The sequence below is a fragment of the Pinus tabuliformis genome, chromosome 5_2 (assembly GCF_031772625.1).
Source record: "Pinus tabuliformis cultivar Carrire ecotype Pingquan chromosome 5_2, CPIR1, whole genome shotgun sequence".
NCBI classification, from domain to species: domain Eukaryota; kingdom Viridiplantae; phylum Streptophyta; class Pinopsida; order Pinales; family Pinaceae; genus Pinus; species Pinus tabuliformis.
In genome coordinates this window covers 596803301-596813909 of record NC_142306.1, presented here as the reverse complement: position 1 = coordinate 596813909, position 10609 = coordinate 596803301, and the positions used below count along the sequence as shown (strand labels likewise).

The 10609-nt window shown below is 39.1% G+C and overlaps 1 pseudogene; it reads right to left on the bottom strand.

Annotated features, from left to right (window-relative positions):
- Nucleotides 1-2956: 2956 nt before the first annotated feature.
- LOC149160407 (protein RRC1 pseudogene) overlaps nucleotides 2957-10609 on the bottom strand; it is a 44390-nt pseudogene continuing 36737 nt past the window's right edge.

The following is a 10609-nucleotide window of genomic DNA, read 5'->3' as shown; positions in this document are numbered from 1 at the left end:
TGAAAAATAAGCCTCAAATTTCGCTGCATATCTCCCAAATCATAACACTTGTGCATAAAATAAAGGAGCTTATTGTCCTTTGGTATATTATTGACAAAAACCTCTTCACTTTTGTAAAATTCATGTCCATTACTTCAGAAACAAATTTTGAAATAAATTGTCCCTGTGTGCAACAAAGGACCTCAAAACCCTAAAAATCATGCCAATCACTTCCTTCTTCCGACTTCTTTTTGGTCTCTGATGTTTTCATGGTGTAGGATATGTAGACTTACCCTCTGAATTGAAATTGGATGCAAACAAAGGTATAAGGAAGTGCTACTCATGCGAAAGGAGTTGTGAAGGGGAAATGATAGGACTATGTGAAAATATGACCATGATAACTAACAAGACTAACATGATCCCATGGAAGACTTTGGCAATCATAACTATGACATAAATAACCTTTAACCCATGACTTCCAAATTATGACACTTTAATAGCGAAATAATGACTTGATGACTTAAAAGACCCATGTTATTTTGTGATGATACTTTTGATGATGACCATGACCTTAGGCTTGTGATGAGAGTAACATATAAAATATACATTTCGACATTGACTCAAGACCCTTTGCCAGATGACTCGGAAAAATTTTCTAGCATAGACCAAAAATTGACTTTTGATTTTGGCAAACTTTGGAAGATTAACAACTATTGATTACTATGGAACATAGGACCCTAACATTGGCTCCAATGGGGATGGAAGCTCCCAAGGAGGTGTCAAGAACACCGTAGACTGGCAGATCGCCTTGTTCATTAGGAAATGGAGTTACAAATAGCTGCAATCCTCAAAATAACTCAAATAAAAATGAAAGTTGAACTGTACACTGTCAACTGCAAACTCTACTAGAAACTGACACTAAAAAAGATGCTCATAATGTTGAGCTTATTCATCACACCTTACCTAATCTAACTGATCCATATGCGATATGATCAATTGAAGTCGAAGATCCAATGTAACAAATCAAGTACTTGACTACTTGATTGATTCTTCTATTCAGCTCCACCAGGCATAAAGAAATATTTAGAAGATGGAAACTCAAAATGATACATGAGTCCAAAACTTGTGTTGGTGAATGAAACAAACTCCACTATTTTTGATGCTTCCAAAAGACTTCCCAAGGGGTCTTGAAAATCGTGAAACATTATCTCTTCTAGATCCAAAAAAAGAAGGTAGATTCTTTCAAATATAATGGTTGATTGTTCTTCTTGATTTGGTTGATCCCTCTTAAATGGAAATGCAGCAATGTGACCTTCCATATCATCCAAATCAGAGACAATATTTGTATGTTATTGATCTTCAATTATGGTATCCAAATCAACATCAACACAAATATCTACAAGTGGCTTTTCATGTCTATCAGAAATAAAATTGTCTTGGCTTTGAAAAAATTCTATATCTTGATCTTTTGAAGACTACTGATCATATTCATCAAACTCAAGACAATAAACCCATTGTACATTGTTTCTAACCTCAACAGATAAATCATGACTCTTTAGAGTTTCTATGCAAGATCACTTAAAATTTTGATCTGCACATATTTCCTCCTAAATTAAAAACTCAGAAGAGGAAAGGAATGAAGGGTAGGTAGAAAAAACAAATTCATATATATCTTGATTGCTTGAAAATTGGCAAGACTATTGTGAATTATCATCAACTTCGGAAAATGGAAGATCAATGTCATATTTTGAAGAATTCTTCTCAAGTTCGTTGTCATCCAGGGTAGAATCCATGATATTCTCATCGTCGTGAAAATGGTTTTCATTCAAAGCATTCAAGATTTCATCATCCATAAACTTTTCATCGCCATAAGCCCTTTCCAGCTCTTGAATAAAATTCTCAAAGTGATCACAACAATCCTCAATAAAAAGGAAATAAGGATAGGCTTCTCTATACTTCTAAAAATATTGAGTGAAAATCCTTGAGAGAATAAATACAAGCAGGAGGCAAGATTTCATACCAAAACCATTCTCTTTCTTCTAATGTGATCATGAACATTTTCATTAAACAATCTTCATGAAAATTAATCCTCATCTTACGCACATGCATATGAAATCTTATTAAATGAAATGTAACATCATCACCTTCTCAATCTCTAAATTTTGGCAAGTATGTTTGCCAATATAGCTGAGGCATACAATTTGGAAATCCTAGAACATGATCTTGATGCATAGGAGCATACCTTCTGGATTGAGAACTCATTTTGATTTCTGGATCATGTTGCCAGTGGAGTCTTTGGATCAAATTGGAGTCATTGGGTGAATGTTTTAGCCTTCATATGTCTGACTATTGTCCACCATCCACAATCAGATCTACAATGTGAACAATAACTCTCAAAGAAACAATATCCATTACCATCTCTTTCACAACAAACATAAATAGTATCAAGATCTTGTTCCCCATTCCCATCAAAACCATTCTCCCTATCCTCTCTTTCCCTGTTTTTACTTAATCTGTGTGAGGGACTTTTGTTATGGTTCCCATCACAAAGTAAAATAAGTAAGCCACAAAGATATTAATCATGTAGATACCAGTTGTTATAAATCTGACTTAAAATGAGCTGCAATTTCCAAGCACCAGAGACTTCATATGGAACCCACTTCAATCAAATGCAATCCAGTAGATATACAATTTCATGCATTACCTACCATGCATGATGAATGCATGTGGTATCTAGTGTCTTTATTAGTCACGAGTTCTATTAACCCATATTCAACTTCTAATCTCTTTATGTGGGAAGAGACTTTTCTTTCAATTTCTTCGGCATTCTTAGTGCCACATTCTTGAAGAGACTCATGATACTCCATGAGTGTTACCTCCAATTGACATAGATTTTTCCTGATATTACATGTTGACAGTATCAAACTAGATGGTATATATATATATATATATATATATAAAGGCAGAAAATAAATTATCATCCTATAGGCAAGGAGAATCGCCTGCGACCTTCATCCATTCCACTATCATTAAGAGTAGAAGCAATGTTTTCCATTGTGACTTCTTGTTTGTCTTCTTTCCCAGAACCCCCAAATATGTCATCACTACTAGAAGAAGAGTAATTCAAACCAAGTCCCTTAAGCTCCGCCTTGTCCTTTGTATCCGTTCCACCATCCTCATGAGTCCACTTTGAAGCTTGTAATATAGAATGTGTTTTCATATAATTGCATGATAAAGGTTTTAGATCTCGATGTGGGATTAATGACTTTGAGGTCCCTGCCACACCAACATTTTATGGTAAAGTTCTAGTGCAAGAGTCATCCATTGATTCACGCTCCTTAGCCCGTGACCATAAATATGATTCTTCTTGAACATTTTTCCTAGATATGGACATATAGTCCTTATCATTATGAAGTATGGATTTTCTTTCTTCACATGTGCTCCACCTTCCCCCTCCCACTTTTAAATAAGCATTAGTTTCTCTTATATGTTGAATCCCTCATATTGCAAAGTCATACCCACACTTGACATCCTCATATTGATCTTCGTTCTAATTCTTCTTTGCTTCTTCTAAGCTAAGCAATCAAGAAACCATTACATCCCTACCACCATGAATAGATAAACCATTTTTCCTACACCATCTTTGAAGCTCTACAAGAGTAATACTAAATAATTCTTGAGCTTCTTCTCCCTCTCCAATCACTAGAGTAGCATCTTGATTTGGACCAAATTTGTCTATTATGTCAGTAAGATTGGCTTCAGAACTATCAAGGTCCTTCAATGGTGGGGCATCTCCATATATTGAATGAAAAGGAGGGACACCTAAATTTCAATACCGAAGAAAGGTGGCTCTTAGCCCATTCACATAAGCATCTAAAAAGAGAAACCACTTTGACCAAACCTGGAGATATTTCATCACTCTCTCCCTCAAAGCTTCTGCAACAATTCAACTAGTGATGTTTCAATATAAGTCATTAAATCTTTCCATAATATTAGGAAATGCTGCTTCAAAATTTGTCCTATATGCAAAACCATTTTTCACACGAACATTACTATTGTGAAGAATATCATAAACTAACATGATCCTTGCAACTCTAGTTGGAATAAGCATCTCCTTTAGAGTCAAAGACTTTGTAAGTACCTCAACTACCTCACCAACTGCATCCGAATTATCTAGAGAAAACCCCATTGCTTTTTTTATCTAGTTTCTCTCCAAAATTAAAACACAAAGCATGTCCTCAAATTCATCTCTTTGGCCCTCTATTAAGGTGCATTCCTGATCCACTCTCCTAATACTTCTAGCAGTGTAAGTTGTAGTTGAGGATGGTGTTATCAGGAAACTAGTGTCTATGCAGAACTGCTAGTCCCACTAAGGCTGGTAGCTACCTTAGAAACAAACAAACTAAAACCACTCTAGTTTTCCTTTATGAGAAATAGATGAGAGAAGAATAAAGGAGACCAACCTCAGTCTTGCGCTTGGTTCTTTGTTTGATTCCTCTCCCTTCTGATAGTCCTTTGCTACTTGCTTTCTTGTATACCCAGCTTCAAAGAGCACCTGTGGAATCAAAGCAGCATAACACTATACGAGAACATAGATCTATTATCATAAGCAATATAGGATCAGATGTATATTAACCACACAAAGGCATAAAACATCAATCACACAAGTATGTGGAGGAAAACTTGAATAGCTTTATTGATAATCAAGAAAGAGCAAAGAGGATTACAACCAATTGTTCTGACCCAGCATCATCCTCTCAGCAAGTAAGCCCTTCTTCACCTCATGAAAAGCTTAGATCACCCAACACTATGATATTGCACCAAGAAACCAGCAGCACTTCCTTACAAGATACAAAATTCCAGCCTCTGGATCTCTGGGATGAGGGATCCATATATAGATGTTTGCAATGGGGGTGAGTCAGCTTTTGAGATTTGATTAGTGTCCTCTCTCTGATAGTTCATGATTTCACTTGGAGATTGATGATCTCTTACTCATCCCTGGTCGAATGTAGAGAGGCAAGTGTCACAGGAGAAGTTTCTGGAAGATTCCATGCTCCTCCACCTTGCGGATTGACCCTGCCATTTGTCCACTCTTGCCCATCGCACCCTATAGAAGGGCTTTTTGACATGCATCGCACCTACTGTGTGTATTCAGGTGGGATGCAACACACTTTTCCTATGGAGCAGGTGAAATAGTCCAGTTTTGACCAGTTCTGAGTAGTTTTTCATGGAGAACTTCTGGGAGAAGATGTAATCAGTTGACCTTGTTCTTTTAGGGGTTGGAACAACACTTTTAGGGACTTAAGAGCCCTTGGTTTATTGACATTTATGATTGGGGTTACAGTGCCCAAAAATGTCTATAACAATTGCCCCCTAAAGCATGAGGTCGTTAATTTGTCGATGTCGGGTGAAATGCTTTATCATGAGGATCTGAAGTTCTTTCAACCTGGAAGGAGAACTGTAATAAGATACAATACAATACATTATCTTCATAATATTTTCATGATCTAGCTAAGGCAGGCATTCCCATGCTCAGCTTTATAAATTCATTTTTCATGTACATGAGATAGACAATCGTCTGAGTGTAGACTGATGATTCTGGTAGAGCCATCATCCCTTAGATTGGATGATTATCTGTGCAGCAATGATGTACATTTGATGTCTTTATTTTCTTGAATATATATCGTAGCCTGGATGGATGAAACTAGATCCAGGGTCTTCAATCTCGTTCGATCTTCACTCAAAGTAAAAGTCGATCCATGTGAGAGATGTTCTGGAGTCGAACATGGAAAGACATCGCCTGATTACCAGCCAATGATGTAAGCCGTTAATAGGCGCGAGAGGAATCACCGATAATGATGATGACCCTCAAGGTACTACAGTACAATTCTTGTGGTGTGAATAAAGGACTTGGCATCGAACACCATGCAAAATCTTTCGGTCGAAGGCCATTGATGTAAACCTGTCGCCAGAAGTGAGAAACTTGCCATTGAAGCATGCAAGCTTCAATGTACTGAAAGGGTTGTTCCTAGATCGACTTCTTGGATAATGAGCTAATGTCGACAAGAAGCAATCCGTCATAGGAGGGCCTTAGTGAATCCCACATCAATGACATGGAACGGAGCAAATGATTTTAATGGAGGTGAAAACGATCTGGTGATATAAGGTTCAGGGTGGCGGTCATGAAAGAATGGAGCGTAAATGTATTGCAGTGGGTGAGACACAGGTGAATTCTCTGAGCGACTTCTCTTGAACATATCGGTGACACTGACATGATGGATCGGTAGCATTAACCCAAAATGTGGATGGTGTGATGGAACCATGGTGATGTGACCAGTGAATGGAACAACCCAACCCGACTCGGATGCGGAGTGAAAGTGTCATGTTCAAGAGCGACTTGCTACCAACAAAGTTTCTTCAAGTTTTCTTCCCAATTTTTCCCCAGTCATTGCTGACCAGTACCTCTTTATTTTTGTCAAGCTTGACGAGGATAACATATGCTTGTTCTATAATTCGCCCTTCGGGAAAACCCATCGCTATGTTTTAACGAGCCTAGCGATAGTGAAACTCGTTCTTGTCTGTTATGGACAAGTTTGTCACTATTAGGTTTTAACGAGTTTAACGACAAAGATAACTTGGTCCTTTTCAATTTTAGAGAGTCTGAAAAGGGACGTAAAGGAAACTCCAAAAAATCCTTTTTCGTCATCTAATCCCTTAAGTCCGAAAAAGTATAAAACAATACAAAAGGGATGAATTTTTGGTATTTTTAACGAGCCGAACAAAACAAGCGCTCGATCTTTTTGGGTAATAATCCCTTGGGTCCAAAAAGATTAAAATCTAAAGGAGGGATAGCACTTCCGGTCACTTTAACGAGATGGAGAGGCCAATGGCTCTACAATCTTTTCATATTTTACGAGTCAGTTGAAAAGAGCTTAAAGGAGACTCGTCTTTGAGGAACGAGTGATAAATTCGGGTAGCAGCTGATTCCAGGTAAGGTTTGGAATTTTCCAATCACGGCAGTGTTACAAGGATGGCTAACAAGATCACTCTTCGAAGCTGTTCCTCAAAATGGGTAAACAATCAAGTGGAGGTGAATGATTGGCCAATACAGAGTGGAGGTGATGATGAGAACACGACCAAGGCTTTAAAGGCTGAAGTACTACATTCAGGACGGTTATTTACCGGAAATTGGTTCATTTTTTATTTTAAAATGAGCTTAAACTCTGGAGGAACATTTGCTCATTGCTTATGTTTATTTTTTAACGAGCTTGAAGTCTGCGTTAAAACTACTCGATCCAGTCATATAATAAGAATGTCTCATCTAAAAACGGCATTATTTCAAAGCTTTGCCCCGCATCCTTTCTTTATGCAAGTTAGGAAACGACCAATCCTACGAGTTTAAAGGGTTAGAGGACCTACAAATTTAAAAAAATAAATGGTCACTCTTCACTTGCATGCCAAAAGGTTTGCATGCCCCCAGGTATAGAGAAATAGAGTTTCGAGGTTACCCCTCAATTTGCAGACAAAACATTTGTTTTTCCAGGAAAGGCCTACCTTTTTCAGGTTACCAAAGATTGTTCTATCTGTACCACAAACAAAACACTTCTTCGGCAATGTCTACCGAAATAGACAAAGGTGAATGGCGCAGACGCCTCCACTCACATAACTTTGATGAGGGAATCTTATTCTAGCCTAATCCCATTTTCCTAAATGGACGGGTGTGTCAGACTAGTCATATATCCTTCGTGGAAACCTACCCTATACCTGAAGTTTTCCTGCCGAAGCAGACCAGGGTGCATGCCCCCTGGGTTTCAGTCATATCCTCCGAATCACTCGCGCTCATCAGGAGGATGGACTGGGGATTGATGAGACATTCCTTGCGTGAAAAGACCATTCAGGGTTGGTATATGACTATTTGCTATGTGTGAACCGGGAAATGAAAGTTGGTCTACGAGCTTGACCACTCTTCCTTCGTGCGGAAAACACATTACTCTAAAGAGTGATGAGACAATGGCTCCCATGCAATAAATATAGTCTCGTCCAAGGAGTAGATTATAATCAAGGGGTCCTTGGACTACCATTACATTCATGTGAATGGTTTTCCATCTCAATGCTACGGGCACATTGGGAAGGATCCCTAACAGTCGACTGGTTCCTTTGTCAAAGCCTGTTAGATTTCTCATCTCAGGTAGAAGCGATGGCAAACCAAGCGCTTTCCAAGCGGTTGAGGAAAGGATACTCACAGAAGCCCCTTCATCTATGATGGTACCTACCATGACCATTCTATATATTTGAGCAATGATTTGAAATGGTACACTAGCTGGTAAACGGGGTCTGCCTAGTAGATTCCAGTCAAAGGAAACAACCAGGTTGTTTGGAGGTGGGACCGAATAGACGGCCAGATATGACTCTGACGAACTTCCTTCCTGCGGTAAAGGAATGGGTAGATTGCCCCCATGTTCATCGGAGTCTGTGCTTACGAAAAGAATTTGGACGGTGTCATCCTTGTTCTCCTCGGTGACTGTATCATTTGAAGATGGAACCTCTGAAGGCAAGACCGGGTCAACTGCTGCCTCGACCTTTTGAATTTCGTCTGGTGTGGATTCAGATGGTTTATCTTCAATGATAGACGCTTCGGCCGACCACAAGGGCATGTCAGCTGGATTTTCAACTAGTGACGGACTCGGCAAGAGTTTCTTATATCGAGGGGAAAGCTGTAACGGTGAAACTAGAGGGTCGTCCAAAACTCTTTTAGCCTCATCTAAGAAGGGACAACGGTGGACGGTGTGATCGCCTTCACACAGTTTACAAGGAAATTTACATTTTCCTTTTCGTCCAGGGGCTTCACTTTCACTAGTTGACGGTGTACTTTCAACATGATCATCAGAGGTTGACGACACTGGATTGTGCAAACGAGGAGACAAGTCCCTTAAGATCCGAGGGATGCAAGGAAAATATCGATGATAGTGGTCTCCTTTGCAAATGACACATGGCGATTTAGGCCTGGTCGGTGCAGTGTGTGGATTTTTGCTAGATGATGCTTGGTTGCCCCTTTTCGCCTTTAGCTCCTTCTTCTTCTTCTCTTTCTTCTTCTTTTCCTTCTTCTTCTCAGGTACTTGATTTTTGGATTTACCAGCTTCATCAAGTGAAGAGGAAGGAGGAGAGGAAGAATTGGACGAAGTAGAGGGTTGGGGGGTAACTCTGGAATCATTTAGTTGCTGACTCAATTGTTCAGGAATCGTGGTGTTCTGAACGACGGAGGTTGAGAAGAGCCATACGAGCAAGCCAATTGTCAATTGTGGAAGCGACAATGTGGCCATATGGGGTGCACCAACATCTCCCCAAGAGGAGAAGGGACTAGGATTTCCTCTAAGGGGAACTCCTTGGTTGGTGGACTCCATTTTCCTCAACCTAAGACTAACGTAGGAAAGGTGATAATTATTTTGTTTAAAATAAATTTTAGACGCTTTGACACAACTTGTTTTTTCAATTTTTAAGAGTCAAGAAAAAACAAAAGATGACTCTAGTCGCCTTTGATTTTTAATGAGCCTGAAGTGACAAGTGCTCAGATGGACCTTTGCCATTAAGGAGTCTGAAAAGGAATGAAAGGGACTGCTCTGGAAATCTAGACAGAGGGATTACCAAACCAATCACAAAACTGCAGAATACTTTTTATGGTACGGCAGTCAATCTTCCCGAATGCTGTGTTCAGTGCATTGCGATCCATAGGGCGGCAGACACGGCTTCCTATGGATAAAGGATTAAGCCTATTGTGGTCTCCCAAAATATACTCGACGGTACGTGGGAGCACAAGTCCGTACTGGCACTTATCATCTCAAAGTGGAGGAATCACCCAACCAACAGTGAAAACAACAGTTACCAGGCTTTACGACGCCAGAATACGTCTCTCTCCTAGACTTTTAGATGTTGTGTGTTAGGTTCCAAAGCGTTTTTAGATTCATTAAATTTATTTTATAGTTGATCTTGCTTAAGAAATTTTCCTTTCAGGTTCACCGCGTGGTGTAGATGTACAATTCCTAAAATGCAATCTAAGATGATAAACAGTCGTTTAATCTTCTTTTTGCAAATGAAAATCCTAGCTACTAAGGAAAGAGAGATGGCATTCTTTCAACAAAGAGCAAAGAGCGCACACTATATGCATTGTCCTAAATCAAACCAACAAACAGTCTAAATGCAAATGCACATGCATGTATTTGTTTTCAGCCTTGTCATGCGAAAAGAGTCAATTTTGTGGACAAAACCGACCTCCCTAGAAGCTAAGGCTTTCTAGTGACAAACAAAACAATGAAGCACTATCTTTCCCTAAATATGCATTTAAAATACAAGCAACCAGGTGTTTAAACCATACCTTTAGTCCAACGCTGTTTGTAGCAGCCAAGCCTCTCCGATCCAGATGAGCTCCTCCTTCTCTTTGAAACCTGCATTCACTAACAAGCAAACGATTACATAGCACCTGAATAACTCATATAATAAAACATATTCATCATAAAGACCAAGGAGTATATGAAACAAATTATATATAACAACTTGTTGAGAAAAATGAACTTAATTGTATTAATTGGAAACAAAAGAAACCATTACAACCAGTGCCTTGGTGTTGTGCAGGTCC